This window comes from Phyllobates terribilis, unplaced genomic scaffold (assembly GCF_046119375.1).
Source record: "Phyllobates terribilis strain yellow unplaced genomic scaffold, ASM4611937v1 Scaffold_231__1_contigs__length_3143052, whole genome shotgun sequence".
NCBI classification, from domain to species: domain Eukaryota; kingdom Metazoa; phylum Chordata; class Amphibia; order Anura; family Dendrobatidae; genus Phyllobates; species Phyllobates terribilis.
The window spans coordinates 2,685,648-2,702,604 of NW_027362991.1; positions in this window are offsets into that span (position 1 = coordinate 2,685,648).

The window sequence follows — 16,957 nt, forward strand, 5'->3', positions numbered from 1 at the left end:
CACAGGCCCAGAGACTAAGGGTGACCCATCCACTGTTTCCATGGCAATTGGTGAGGCTCTACGCTGTATCTCAATGCCATGTTCCTTGGCGAATGTAATGTCCATAAAGTTGCCCCCAGCGCCAGAGTCAATCATAGCCGCACTGGAAATCCACTGCCCTGTACACAGAATCTTAATAGGGAGTGAAGAGTGAGAGTTCTTTTCCTGCAGCTCCCTGGGAGGTGTAGCCAGAGAGACAGAATGGAAAACAGCGTTTAATGGCAGGCTACATTCAGAGATGTCAGACTCATCGTCACAGTTATCATACTCCCCTACCGCTGCTAGCACCTTGTCAGACAGCTTAGGACAGTAAATTGGGAAGTGGTCTGACTGACTGCAGTAGAAACATAGCCTCTCTCGCAGACGGTGCTCTCGGCGCTCATTACTCTCACGCCTCTGCACAGAATCAATCTGCATGGCCACCTCCTCTACCTCCCGAGATGATTTACCTGAAGGCTCTTTTGGAGGAAAGGAAAAATTAGACATACGGTTAAATACAGCCAATTTCTCCTGTCTACGCTCAGTAAGACGAATGTCTATGCGTACACAATGCTGTATAAACGTTTCTAACTCTTGTGGTGACTCTGAACGGGCTAGTTCATCCTTCACAATGCTAGACAGACCTTTCTTAAAAATAGGCAATTGTGCATAACTGTCCCAATTAGTATCAACCGCTAATCTCCTAAATTCAGTCGCATATTCAATAACAGAGCGTTTACCCTGGCGTACAGATAATAAAGCAGACTCAGCAGTTGCGCGGCGATTAGGGTCATCAAACATTAATGCCATAGCGGCCAAGAGCTCATCCAAATCATTTAACCGTGGATCACGAGACTCGATCATCGGATTCGCCCAGGCGAGCGCTCATGAGGTCAGCAGCATAATTACACACAATACTTTAGAGCGATCAGTAGGAAAACGGTCAACATGCACATCAAAATATAGCATACACTGGTTCACAAAACCGCAAAATTTGTCACGATCACCATTAAGCCTGAATGGTGGCAACTTAGGTGGACTGGCTAGTGGCGGTTTACCAGAGGGTAAAGTCACTTGTGCCGCTATTTGCGTGTTTAAGTCCTGGAAAGCCCGTCCATATTGGGACTCCAAGCCAGCAAGTTTGTTTTCCTGAGCCGCCATACGGATACTTAAGTCCTGTAAAGTTTGTCCAAACACTTGTTGATTGTGCTCAAGGCCTCCAAGTCTCTTTTGCACACCTTCCACATCTTTCTGCAGAGATCTAATTATGGCATACACCTGCTCTAACTTGCTTTCTGCAGTCATTGCTCCAGCAGTCTCCTAAAGGGGCTAGAGTATCCTGTAACAATTATAGTGGATAACTAAGGAGACTGTTTGCGTGGAGCGAGACACAACAGTACACAGTTTATAGGTGAAAAGTCTATATTAAAGCACACAGTGTTTTGCACAAAAATGCAGAGAAATCTCAAAGTCTTAAGTTCACAGAATAATGAGTCTTTGCAAGGTTAGTTCACCATTATACATCAGCAAGTCCATACAATGCAGAAGCAATCAAAGAGGCCCGGGTAAAGTCTCGGACAGTGCAGACCAGTCCCATGCTCAGCAACCATCCGAATAAGGAGACTGAGAACTCAGAGCAGCTTACTTGAGAGCCAAAGCAGATGGAGGGCAGAGGTGCAGAGGAACCAGCACAAAACAGCCAGGGGCACGAGAAATGCTGGAAACTAGAGTATGAAGCAGGCTCTCAGGGAACAGATGATTCCAGCAGAATTTCGGGAGCATGCAGAAAGCCAGGAAGCCACCAGAAGGAGGATCTCAGGCAAAATACTCTAGCACTAGACTAGAGGCTGGGGTGGAGTAATAAGGGCAGGAGGTAAGGGCACATGATACAGAAGACGCCATCTTGAAAAAGGGCAGAAATGTCCCAAAGGAAAACAATATGCAAATTGCCTCTTCAGAGTCCTGACAAGAAGTTGTCCACTACTTTTACATTTATGTCCAATCCGTAGGATAGGGCATCAATGTATGATCGGCCAGGGTCCCACATGTGGCACCCCCACATACCAGCTGTTATCGGTGCCGGCGGCGGTGGCCACCGGCCTGAAGTGCTCACCTGTGGGGCTCCGCCGTCAAGTGGTAGTGGCCGCCGAGGTGTGCTGCACATCCGCCTCCCATTCAATTGAATAGGAGGCGGATGTGCAGTACACCGCGGCGGCCACTACCATTTGACGGTGGAGCTCCGCTGGTGATCACTTCCGGCCTGCGGCCACCGCCGCCGGCGCTAGTAGCAGCTGATCGGCCGGGGTGCCGCGTGCGGGACCCTGGCCGATCATACATTGATGCCCTATCCTACGAATTGGGCATCAATGTAAAAGTAGTGGACAACCACTTTAAAGTGCGCAACATCGACAATAATGTCCGCTTAAAACGTTCCACTTGTCCATTACCCTCTAGGTGATAGGGCGTTGTGTGGGATCTCTGAATTCTACAGTATTTTCCTAGCTTGTCTACGAGCTGGTTCTCAATTTCTTTTTCTTGGTCGTGGTGTAACCTCGTAGGGAAACCAAACCTCAAAGCAAAATCATTGAAGAACTTCTCTGCCACTGTTTGACCAGCTTTATTGGTGGTGGGATATGCTTGGGCAAATCGAGTAAAATGGTCCATCACCACCAATATGTATTCGTAGCCACCCTTGCACGTCTCGAGATGTAGAAAGTCTATTGAGACCATCTCAAACGGATACATACTGTAGTTGCCCATAAGTGCCTGGGTTGATGTGTTGGGATGTTTATCTTTCAGACACCCACACTCCCTGGTCACATACCTCTCAATATCTCTCTGCATGTACGGTCAGAAGAAATATTCACGGATCAAGTTGGTGGTCCTTTCCACTCCTAGGTGTCCTATGTTTTCACTGAGTTCTTTGAAGATCAACCTACGGAATACTCTGGGTAGTACTAACTGCCGGTTTTGTCCTCCTTTACAATACAGGATACTGTCTTCACTGAGATAGAGCTTCGTCCATTCTTTAACTAAAACATACTGCTGGTGATTCATTATCTCTCTCCCGTTTACTTGGAAACCGATCTTGGTCCACATAAAGTAGTATTCTACCAATTATCTGATCTTTCCGTTGTGCTCTATGGATTTTTTCTTTTGGTAGTTGTTGAATAGACAGGGGGTGATCTTATTCTCCCGCTTTTATGGTGGTTTCCACCGTCAACGGACACCACAATGGTGTGTCTTCCTCCTGATAAACTTGTACTGCTTGGGTAGTGCTCTCAATTGCTTCCAGACTGACTTCCTCCGAGAATTTTTGCATGAACTCCATAGGCTCTAGAGGCATTCTCGACAATCCGTCAGCATCCGCATTGCATTTTCCTGGCCTGTACTTGATGCTGGAATTGAAGTCAGCTACTTCAACGACCCATCTCTGACCCGTTGCATTCCTTGGCAAAATGTCCTTCCTCACCACATCTTAGACAGTGGACACACACCGTACTCTGATTTGATGAACGGCACACTTCACAAGTCGGGTATCTTCTGTTCTGGAACCCACTCCTGGGTCTGAGGGATACAGGTTCCAGCCTGGTACGAATCAACTTTTTTACCGAAATCAACTCGGCTCGCAGATCTATTACTTCCTCCCAGTCAGCGTTGGCGGTCCTCTCTTTTGTTGGTGATTTAAAGTTCCCTCTCGGAGGTGGCACTGGAGGGTCTCCATGATGATCTTCGGACTGGCCACCGGGGGTCCCCAGCTTCAGCTGACTCATTTTGGTGATTTTAGGAGCAGAGCCTATCTGTAACTTCTGTTCGCTCTCTGACTCCAAACAAGTTGCCTCATTCATTTTTTCAATTAGGACTTGGTCCAGAATGCCAGGATCTTCTAGGTACTGTTTCAGCTGCGACTTGATGCCTTTGCTGATTAATCTCGTTCCCAATGTTCTCAAAAACTTCTTCTGGAATAGTCTAGCATCAAACCTCTTCTCCGCTTCTACATCTCTGGATGCAAACAACAGTCTCTCCTTCAGTTCAATTGTTCTGAACAAGAAACTTTGGGGTGATTCATTATTTTTCTGTGAGAGGTTAATGAGTCGGTGGAAAAATTCTGAAGTACTCTCATCTTTATAGTGCCCTTTTAAAATCATCTTCAGCTGTTGCAAGGTCAATTGACTCTTCATTTCTAGCATACTACGGAGGTTCAGTCCTGGGATGATCGCTTTCACCACCCCCTCAATGATCTCATCTGGCTTGTAGCCTTTCTGTAAGCCAGCATCGATCTGGTGCAACAAGTTCATATAAGACAGTTTCTCTTTCTGTTCACACTCTCAAATCTGTCCCAGGATCTTGGATTCTTTCCTTATGGTGATTTGTGGTGTTACAGAGGACTGTCTTTCTGATTTATCTAGTCCGAGCAGGGTAAAGGTTGTGTCTGAGTCTGTCACCCGTTCAGAGGTTTTGATTGATTCCTGTAGGGCTGTTGTTAGGGCTTTGAATTGTTCTTTAAATTCCTGTAGTTCTGTCTGCGGATGGAGATTCCTGCTTTTGGTAATTGGTGCCACCCCTCCATCCTCAAACTTCAGCCAGGTTAGAAACTGTGTTAGCTCCTGGAGGAATGTCCCCATGACGTCTTCAGCTTCTTTCTCCCCAGCTCATCCATTTTTGCATTAATGGCAGCTAACAGTTACCTGCGGTTGTGTGCTTTAGAAATCTGTTCTTCTGACATCTTTATATGTTCTGCTACTGTTCTCAATTTTTCACAGGTTAACTGAAGAAGCAGCTCACTAATTCTGTCCATTTGTATTTCCACATCCATTGCTGCTAGTGAGTTTTCTTTAGGTCTGGTCCCCTTTAACTGGTGTAGCAGAGTTGAATTGATGTGTTTTGCTGCTGTGTTTTCCAGACACTTTTCCTCTTCTCCCTCTACATGCTAATTCCCACTTAGGATTCCCTGTACGGGCCACCAATGTTACACGCACGCCACTAGGTTCAGATAGGGCGAGACCGGTTTCATGAATTCTTTGGAATCCTCGGGGAAATGTTACTCAGGGCAACCATAGGCAGAAGCTTCTCTCAGGCACATGATAGATTCAATTGCTGACCAGACACATCTAACAAGAGTCTTTTTTAACAGTTTAACAGTGGAATGTAATCTGAAGCACGGCCAGTGCAATTCAGGGATATTACAGCAACAATCTTCATTACAGTACAGTCTGAGTTTCTTGAGCAACCGGCTCCAGTAACAATACAGTAGTTTCTTCACAAGGCACAGTATTACAGTCTCTTCAGTAGCATAATTCAGCATGGATTAGATCTCTTAGCAGCACACTTCTATGCATACACAACCACAGGCTTTTCCTTCACAAGGACACAATAGTAAACAGCATTCTGTATCCTGCACGGAGATGTAGGGGGGCAGGGTTTGATGAGGGAGATGATCCCTGTGACACAATTCCTTCCAGTTCTTATCTTCCTGCCCGATAATACTCTGCACTGTTAGTTCAGGGAGTTTATCTGACATGTGTTTATTTTCTCTCGTGATCTGAATCCTGTTTAGTTGCCTTCTGTCAGATCCAGATAACACACTACCTTTCTCTTCGGCTTCAGCCAGACTACAATAACAAGTTCCCCACAATCCCCCTGGGGCTCTGCTAAAACACTCCCTGTCTCCTGTGACGGTGTTAACCCCTCTAGTTGCTGGATGCTTCTGGAGCACAACACTTCCTGTCTCCTGTGCTTGTGTTATTTTGTAACAGTTGCTGGATGCTTTTGAAGCAACAGCATTCCTTCTGCATGTCACACATGCCTTTATTTAAGAAAAAGATAGTTGTTACTGAGTCTATTGAGATACCAGGTTGGGAACAGACTCCCTATAATATTTTGGCAGCCAAATGGTCCCACAGTGTTGGTTTGAGTGAACCATGGGACAAATGTCTGAAGGTGTAAAAAAAATACTTCTTTCAGTATATTTTTCTATTGAGGACTTCTTATCAGATGCGATTGATCAAAGTATCAATATCACGATATTCTTATAAAAAAATATATCGATTTATTCTTGGATTGTCCATTATAAAGAATGATTGCAATAGTTACATAAAATAGTTAAATAGTTAGAGTGATTGTCCATTTATCCATAATTAGCTTAATAGTTGAGATTCACTCATCTTTTCCTTGGATCCTGGATGGTAGGTTGCGTCTGTCTGTGTCCAGCACGTGTGTTAGGATGACACCATGTGTCGTCCAGTGTCCTGTGAAATGGACTAACTAAAAATAAACAAATAGCGCATGTTACCTAGAAACCCTAGCACAATGGCTGATGCAATCTTATGCAATGTATGGTACAGAATTCAGAATAAAATTAATATCCGTAATTAATATTTAACAATTCCCCCTTTTGAGGATGACAGACATCAACTGAAATCCTCAAAGTAGATAGGTTCATCATTAGGATAATAGGATCATTTTTCTTTTCTTCTTCCTTGGCAATATCATTTAATGTCCATAACAATATTAATAATAATAATAATAATAATAATAATATCAATATCGGATTATTGTTATATGTATTCAATAGCATAATGATGTGAATCCATGTTATGGTAAGCCGTGACTAATATTCATTTAACTACATTGGTCGCTTCAACTACTTCTAACGGCGAACAAACACCGTCAGAAAACCCAGGTGGCAACCCAGGTGGCCGCCCTGGTGTGGATGGCTTCCTATCTTCAAAGATTCAAACAAGACCCAATAATAGAAGAACACGTGCCACACCTTACCAGGTTAGTGCTGCTTGCGGGGGGCTCCGCATTGTTAACTTATCCAACCACGTACTAACTGACAAGCAGATGGAGGTCCTGGGGCTGGGACTATCTTTTGCACCCACTAATGCATTTAATTTTTTTACTGCCCTGAAGGACCTTCACCTGTTTGCACGTAAACTTATTCTTAAAAAATTACATTCCAGGCCACATGGTGAGGATGGCCCTGTAACCACGACAGAGATGGAGGCATTGAAGGATTTGTAGGACCTCTTGATGGAGCAGGACCAACCCCCAAATACAGGTGGGTTACCACAGTCGAGGTATCCTAGATCCACAAGGTTCCCTCACTTGTCCCTGAGTCCGGCAGTTGAAATATTTGTGCGTCTAGTGACGGAGGATTTGAGACATCTCTCCACACGCAGACGCTTTGACAATCTTACTCATTCTCAGCGTACTGCGATAGAACGGTTGAAATCACTTCGTGATGTGGTTATTAAACCAGCGGACAAGGGAGGGAACATTGTACTGTGGCCCTGTTCTAAATATGAGAGGGAGGCGTTACGCCAACTAAGGGATACCAAGACATATTCGAGGTTACCCTTTAATCCTACTGCCTCCTTCTCTGCCGTGCTCCAGGGGATCCTGGGCAGGGCCTGTGATCAGGGAATTATTAACAAGCAAATAGTTGAAGCTTTACCTGTTCGATTCCCTAAAACTGCTACTTTTTACCTACTTCCAAAAATTCGCAAGGACGCCCTCAACCCGCCGGGACGTCCAATCGTGTCAGGCCTAAGTAATTTGTGTGGTCCTATTTGCCAGTATATTGACAGCCACCTTCGCCCATTAGTGGAGACACTTCCTTCATACATTCAGGACACGATGGACGTCTTAAGGCGCGTTAATGGCGTCCTTGTGACGGATGGTATCCTGCTAGTCACGGCCGATGTTGAGAGCCTCTACACATGTATTAGCCATGATCTGGGCCTTTCTGCAGTCCGCCTCTTCCTTGGGGCGTCCGATCTGGACGGCCTCTCACGAAATTTTATCCTTGATCTCCTCCACTTCGTCCTCCACCACAATTATTTTTTATTCAAAGATACGGTGCATCTACAAAGGCGTGGCACGGCGATGGGGGCGTCTTGTGCGCCCTCGTACGCCAATCTCTTCTTGAGGTCCTGGGAGAGAGACATTTTTGGCGACGAGGGCGTGCGCCGCGCCGACCCCGTCGTGTCATGGCTTAGATACATCGATGATATTTTGTTTCTGTGGCGGGGGACGGTGGAGGAGCTTGACGATTTTATGGTGCAGCTTAACTCAAACAATCGTTCCATTAGGCTTACCTATACATACCATCATAAACAGATTGACTTTCTAGACATCAGTCTGGAGGTGGGTGAGTACCACACCATCCAGACTGATGTCTTTAGAAAACCCACCTCGGTCAATTCCTTAATACATGCTGCCTCTGCACATGATCCCTCTACAATTCGTGCCATCCCGGTCAGACAATTCCTGAGGATGAGGCGGATCTGTTCCACCGACTACAAGTTTAGGAGACAGGCTTCGGATCTGGCAGAACGTTTCAGGCAACGTGGGTATAGCAACCACTGCATCGGCCGTGGCTACTCGAGAGCACGGAACACATTCCGTAACCATCTGATTTATTCCTCAAATTCATCCAAACGGGTGACAACGGAAAGAATCCGCTACATCTCCACATATAATCATGAGTGGGGGAATATGCGGCGGATCCTTTCCCGTCATTGGGGTGTGCTCAGCGCGGAGCCCTCCCTACGTGAATCTTTAGGAAGCTATCCACAAATGACCCCCCGGCGGGCCAAGAACCTGGGTGACATACTGGTATCCAGCCACTATATAACTCCCTTGACGAATCCATTTGTGTCCCGCGGACCCACGTTTGGCTCGTTCCCCTGTGGCCACTGTGCCGCCTGCGCCAATATCCTGCGCAGCTGGGTGTTCACGTTCTCTGATGGCTCTCGTGAGTTTAAAATCCGCAATTACATCTCATGCGGTACAACCCATGTTATATATTATGCTACATGTGGTTGTCAATTAATTTATGTAGGACTCACTACGAGAGAGCTGAGGATCAGGGTTTGTGAACACGTGCGGGACATTGGCGCGGCTCGGACGGTGGCCGACCCCAAGGAGCTCAAAACATTGCCGCGTCACTTTAAGGCTGTCCACAATTGCGATCCGAGGACACTAAAGTTTTGCGGCATTGATGTCATACATTTGGGCTCCCGGGGTGGAAATGGTAAGCAACTTCTGGCCCAAAAGGAGGCCAGATGGATCGTCACTTTAGACACCATGGCTCCGCGGGGCCTCAATGAGAGTTTGGGGTTCTCGTCCTTCCTCTGAAATGAAGTGACGGATTGTATGATATGTTCTGTGTTTCTGCTCCCCTGTGGACCATGATATGTCTATTTCTGGACCATGGCTTTAGGTTTTTAGTTTTTATATTCTTTTCTAATTTTTATATTTTCCCTTTTATTCTCTTTGTACTCACATTTTCTCCGACAGTGACTGTGCCCCAGGACCTCTTCTTTTTGATGTACATCTATGGCAGACGATCTGTCTTTTGAACTCCTTCGTCTTTTGATGTCTACAAGAGATTCTGATACAGATACTGCTACTGCACTCTTGATTCTTGACCGGGATGTACACTTTACTTGTGGATTCTGTTTGATATCTGGTACTTGTGACTGATTGAAACCATGTTGAGAAATCTATAGTTGTGCACTTTTTGGCACTATATGTCCCCTTTTGCAAGGGGACTTATGCTGTTATAACGCTAATTGTATAGACATATGTACCTCTTTTTTTGACCTAATGCACCATCCCCTCCTTTCATACCTTTCTATTGAGCTGTACTTCCATGACCAGCATTATTTGCTACTATTAGTATCATGATATTAACTTTTATAGAACATTAGTATTGTGCTGGCTGGCTGGAATAGCTACCGGGTTTTGATTGGTGGGGATATTGTTGCTCCCTTTATGTGGTTTCATTTCTGTTATTGGCACTCAGTCCCAAGCTCACCTCCTACATGGATGTAGTGCACATGCGCCCGGTCCGTCCCGTGCTGCGCTCGGCTGTCTTTATGCCTTCGGCGCGCCGCCGGGAATAGCATTCATTTGCATTTCGGTCCGCGCGCCGACGTCATGACAGCTGGGGCGCGTGCGCGGGATATGTGACGGCCGTTGCGCATGCGCCGCCCATCATCCAGTACTTGGAGGCCATCTTGGACGACCACATGATGTATCATGTGACACTTCTGGGCGTATTTAAAGGTCCTGGCAGCACCCTCACACACGCCTCTTGATAAAGCTGATCTACACCCGGCGAAACGCGCGTCGAGGCCTTTCTCATTCACTATCTGGTCCCTGTGTGGTCTCCCAGAGGTCTGGGGCCCCTTACATTAGGGTAAGTTTGGTACAATATGACCTTTGGGTCTTTCTGGACCGCATGGTCCATATGGGAGTGACCTTTTTGCTTGCCCTGATTGTGCGTCCCTCTCCCTGTTTTAGTGTAAGCATGCACCCTTCTGACTCTAGGGGTGAACCTCTGGAGAGACCCACTTACAAATATGCGGGACCATTTGTCTGCTTGTCTTAATTTTGTGTCATAACTATTAATGCTATGTATTGTCTTTTAATGAACTATGTCTACAATAAAGTCTTTTCATGCGATTTCACTCAGCTGTTCTCCTAGTTTTATATAAGTCTTGAGTGGGCTATGTGGAGACGGGGTCGGAATTTTTCTGGGGACCATTAACCCACGTCATTTATTATGCGGGTCGCAGTCTGTTTATTCATTTAACATATATAATTATACTTCCCTAAATCTAAATCGAAATAATCACGGGTCCAATCGTCATCATCTGATGTCATCGGTTCTTGTCTCGTCTTCTTCTTGGTTCTTTTAAAACACAGTCTTTAGATGAAAATTCCTTTGAAATAAATTATAGCGTGTAGATATTGTACAGTCCATAATTGTGTTCATTATTGTTCAGTCTTTAAACTGTACTCTTTATTAGAAAGATCATGTGTGTCAATTGATAAGAAAACAAAGTCCATGGATGAAATGTAGCTTTAATATCTGTGCAGTGTCACCTGGACTTACGTTGGATTGTCTTTGGATAATTCTGGAATCCTCCGTGTCATCCGCACTGGTCTCCTGTCACTTTTGGAACAGGTGTGACGTCTTTGGTCAGAAAAGCAAGGGTTAACTTGACACTTCCCTGCTCTATATAGCACCATAACCAGTACTTAATCCTTAATGTACAGAACACATATATCAGGCTGGCAGAATCCTGACACTCCGTTATTATTCACCAGCTTTCAGGTGATAGGAAACCACTGGAACATGATGAAACTTGAACACAACCCAGTTCATATAGGATCATCGTCCTCTGCAGTCGTGGTTATCAGTGGTGTGAATGTATTGTAATTGACACAGTCTATTATCACTCAGCATTCACAACATCTTTACCTTCTGAGATTTCCGTATATCGGTTGCTTCTTCTTGTAACTTTTGAGAATCTCTTTAATTTATAAATATGAAAAATCTTTATTAAGATAGAATTAATAATTGCAATGTCTTGATTGAAGTCTTCATTCGCTAATCTGATACCAAATCTGGCAACTTTCCTAACCTATAATATCATAGGGTACCATAGCAATCAATAATGTTCATCTAATTATTATCAAAATATTAAAATAAATTATGTTTGGAATAATAAAACAATAATAGATAGTAATTCATTATTAATCAAGTTCTTCATGTGATAGAACATTTTTATGTCATAGGTGTAATTACCTTTTCCAACCCATAGGTGTCAGTGTGTTTTGAAACAAGTGTTTATTAGTGATGAGCGAGCACTAAAAGGCTCGGGTGCTCGAAGCTCGGGTTGAGCAAATTGGAATACTCGGGTGCTCGACCCGAGCAACGAGCCCAATGTAAGTCTATGGGAAACTCGAGCATTTTTCTGGCGGTCCCCCCGGCGGTCTGCAGAAGGTCAAAAATTGCCCAAATCGATGGGAACAGTGCTCAATTAAACGTCAGGCTGGCAGAATATATAGGCAGACAGGCAGGCAAGGTATATAGGAGGGTGCGTGAAAAACATAGCAGGGCAATTGGAACACACTAGTGCCCTCCGATTTTCATGCACCCGTCTCTTTAAAAAAGCCGGCTGGCAATTCATCAGCGGCATACACCGGTACCTGACAATTTAGAACAGAAAGAAAAGAGCATCACACATAGATTAGATAGATAGAAACATGACAGTCACATATATAATAAGTACAGTGATAGTGTTGGTTACTGTACTTGTCATTTAGTGTTAAAATAAAGGATTTATTAAAAAAAAATAATAGTGTTTTTGTCTCTTTAAAAAAGCCGGCCGGCAATTCATCACCAGCAGCATACACCGGTACCAGACAATTTAGAACAGAAAGAATAGAGCATCACACATAGATTAGATAGATAGAAACATGTCAGTCACATATATAATAAGTACAGTGATAGTGTTGATTACTGTACTTGTCATTTAGTGTTAAAAGAAAGGATTTATTTAAAAAAATTGGCGTGGGGTTCCCCATAATTTTAGTCTCTAGCGGAGGTTAAGCAGACGGCTAGGGCAGATGTTTGAAGCCTGGGAAGGGGGTAATACCCACAGAGCTTCCCAAGCTACTAATATCAGCCTCCAGCTGAATACCTAGCCTTTGCTAGCTATTAAAATGGGGGACCCCACGTCATTTTTTTTGGGGTCCCCCATTTTAATAGCTAGTAAAGGCTAGGTATTCAGCTGGGGGCTGAATACCTAGCTAGTAAAGGCTTAAAATGGGGGACCCCCCCAAAAAATGACGTGGGGTCCCCCCTATTTTAATAGCTAGCAAAGGCTAGGCAGACAGCTGGGGGCTGATATTAAAAGCCCAGGAAGGGTGCCATGAATATTGGCCCCCTCCCACGCTAGAAACACCAGCCGTCAGCCACCCCATAGGATGCGCCAATTCTGGCACTTAGCCTCGCTCTTCCCACTGCCCTGTAGCGGTGGCAGTGGGGTAATAGGGCTGGGGTTGATGTCAGCTTATAATGCCAGCTGACATCAAGCCCAGGTTAGTAATGGAGAGGCGTTTATAAGACACCCCCATTACTAACCCCATAGTCAAAGTTAAAAAAAAACACAAACACCCAGAATAGAGTCCTTTAATTGAAATAAACGCACAATTCTTTAATGTTCTAAATTAAACCATACTTACCATCACGCCCATTCCAGCTGAAGCCAACGATCTCCTGCAATAAAAATAAAATAGTAAACCAACCTCATCCTTACCTTTCCATGGTTCCCAGGCCGGCTCCAGCTCTGCTACATTCACATGACAGGCTGGATCGCAGCCGAAAGCTGCCATCCCGCTTGCCATGCCGCAGACACTGAGAAGCGCAGGTATGCTTGCGCTCCTCAGTGTCTGGCTGTGACGGCATCCAGATGAGCCGAGTTAATGTCCAATGAACTCAGCTCACCTCATGCACGTCACTGACAGCGTGGGAAAATTCTCCTGCGCACGCGGTGAGCGTGAGAGAATTCTCCTGCGCTCACCGCAAGCGTGGGAAAATTCTCCTGCGCTTGCGGTGAGCGCAGGAGAATTCTCTCACGCTCACCGCATGCGCAGGAGAATTTTCCCACGCTGTCAGTGACGTGCATGAGGTGAGCTGAGTTCATTGGACATGAACTCGGCTCATCTGGATGCCGTCACAGCCATACACTGATGAGCGCAAGCATGCCTGCGCTTCTCAGAGTCTGCGGCATGGCAAGCGGGATGGCAGCTTTCGGCAGCGATCCAGCCTGTCATGTGAATGTAGCAGAGCTGAAACCGTCCTGGGAACCATGGAAAGGCAAGGATGAGGTTGCTTTATTATTTTACTTTTATTGCAGAAGACATAGGCTTCAGCTGGAATGGGCGTGATGGTAAGTATGGTTTAATTTAAAACATTAAAGAATTGTGCGTTTATTTAAATTAAAGGACTTTATTCTGGGTGTTGTGTTTTTTTTAAATACTTTACTAGAAATTCATGGCGGTCATGTCTAATATTGGCGTGACCCCATGAATTTCGGGCTTAGGGCCAGCTGATAATACCAAGCTGACCCTAACCCCTTTATTACCCAGTGAGCCACCGCACCAGGGCCCTAGATGAGTTGGGTACAGCACCAGAAGATGGCGCTTCTATGAACGCGCCATTTTCTGGGGTGGCTGCGGACTGCAATTTACAGCGGGGGGGGGGGCAGAAAGCTTGGGCCTCCATGCGCTGCGGATTCCAGCCCCCAGCTGCCTAGTTGTACCTGGCTGGACACAAAAATAGGGCGAAGCCCCATGTATTTTTTTTTTTTATTATTTCATGAAATTCATGAAATAATAAAGAAAAAAAAGGGCTTCCCTATATTGTTGTGTCCGGCCAGGTACAAATTGGCAGCTGGTGGTTGGGGGCAGCCCGCTCCTGCCTGCTGTACCTGGCTGGACACAAAAATAGGGCGAAGCCCCACGTCAATTTTTTTTTTATTATTTCATGAAATTCAGCTTTCGGCTGCGATCCAGCCTGTCATGTGAATGTAGCAGAGCTGGAGCCGTCCTGGGAACCATGGAAATGTAAGGATGAGGTTGGTTTATTATTTTACTTTTATTGCAGAAGACATTGGCTTCAGCTGGAATGGGCGTGATGGTAAGTATGGTTTAATTTAGAACATTAAAGAATTGTGCGTTTATTTCAATTAAAGGACTTTATTCTGGGTGTTTGTGTTTTTTTTTAACTTTGACTATGGGGTTAGTAATGGGGGTGTCTTATAGACGCCTCTCCATTACTAACCTGGGCTTGATCTCAGCTGGCATTATAAGCTGACATCAACGCCCGCCCTATTACCCCACTGCCACCGCTACAGGGCAGTGGGAAGAGCGAGGATAAGTGCCAGAATTGGCGCATCCATAGGGCGGCTGACGGCTGGTGTTTCTAGCCTGGGAGGGGGCCAATATTCATGCCACCCTTCCTGGGCTATTAATATCAGCCCCCAGCTGTCTGCCTAGCCTTTGCTAGCTATTAAAATAGGGGGGACCCCTCGTCACTTTTTTGGGGGGGTCCCCCATTTTAATAGCTGGTAAAGGCTAGGTATTCAGCTGGGGGCTGATATTAGTGGCCTGGGAAGCTCCGTGGGTATTACCCCCTTCCCAGGTTTCAGACATGTGCCCCAGCCGTCTGCTTAACCTCCGCTAGAGACTAAAATTACAGGGAACCCTATGCCAATTTTTTTTTTAATAAATCCTTTATTTTAACACTAAATGACAAGTACAGTAACCAACACTGTCACTGTACTTATTATATATGTGACTGACATGTTTCTATCTATCTAATCTATGTGTGATGCTCTATTTCTGTTCTAAATTGTCGGGTACCGATGTATGCCGCTGAAGAATTGCCGGCCGGCTTTTTTAAAGAGACGGGTGCATGAAAACACTATTATTTTTTTTTTTAATAAATCCTTTATTTTAACACTAAATAACAAGTACAGTAACCAACACTGTCACTGTACTTATTATATATGTGACTGACATGTTTCTATCTATCTAATCTATGTGTGATGCTCTATTCTTTCTGTTCTAAATTGTCGGTACCGGTGTATGCCGCTGCTGAATTGCCGGCTTTTCATGTTTCTCTGTGAGCACTGTTCCCATCGATTTGGGCATTCACTGTAATGCCACAACCACCATGGCTGTGGCATTACAGTGAGTGGCAGACAATCCCTGCATGATTGGTGCTCTAAATAGCGCCAAACATGCAGGACGGGGACCCTAGCTCCCGCCCGAGCATCTCGAAAGTACTCGGCGAGCTCCGAGCATCTCGAGTACTGAGATGCTCGGGTGAGTACCGAGCAGTGGCGAGCAAGCTCGCTAATCACTAGTGTTTACCAATAATACCAAAGAAAGTATACTCATGAACCAAAATGAATAAATATATGAATGAATGAATGCAAGAATGACTTGTGTTTACTCAAAAAATTGAAATATTTTTTTTCTTATATTGGAACCATATCATTATATTTAATGAAGCAATATTCTTGTACTAGACATTACTTTATTAAATATGAATGTGTTTTCTCAATTGAGATATTGAACTGAAATAATAAAATAAAAAAATTAGAATTAAAAATGAAAAATGAAAAAATAAGAAGAAAGTAAGAATAAAATTGAAAAAAGAAAAATTAAATTAAGACTAAAAATAATAATAATAATAATAATAATAATAAAAATAAGGCCTTTATATGTTAATGACAAATGCAGAGTAATTGTATTCTCCATAAAAATACCCTTATATTTCCATTATCTGGATGATTTCATATTTGTCATAACCTTGTATTACCAAAAATGATTAAATTATGTAACTTTGCATGTAATACCCTTCTTAATCATACCATTGTAGCTTATTAATATTTCTTCTTCATTAAAATGTGTGAAAAATAAGTATTGATCAAAAGTGATTATGTAATCAGGATCAAAAGCACATTTTCCCCCTTAATGGCAAAAAATATTATTTTAGAAAATAATTTATATATCAGAACCAAATTAAAAATAATTATTCTTCTATAAATATTTTGCATAAATGTCATAGCATATATTTGTCTGAAGAGGTGTGTACCTATTTATGTAACCATTAAAAATAATAATATCCTTGAATACTATAAAATTATCATTGTGAAAAATTATTCTAAATGTAAATTTGCTTTATAAACCATTTTAATGTGTGGTTACCCTTATCCACTATTAGCTAAATCAAGAAGTAATAATTACTAAAGAAATATAGAAATATATATATTATATAGATAATACTTAATTATGTATCATCATTTTCTCAGACTTAAATGTAATTTTGTACCTTCACATAAAGAAACAAACATACATGAGGCCTCTGTCACACAAATCTCACTTAGCAGCTGCACATATATTCAGCAAATTTCACTCTGTTACAGATTCGTTCAGCTCAAACATTCCACATATATATACAGTACAGACCAAAAGTTTGGACACACCTTCTCATTTAAAGATTTTTCTGTATTTTCATAACTATGAAAATTGTACATTCACACTGAAGGCATCAAAACTATGAATT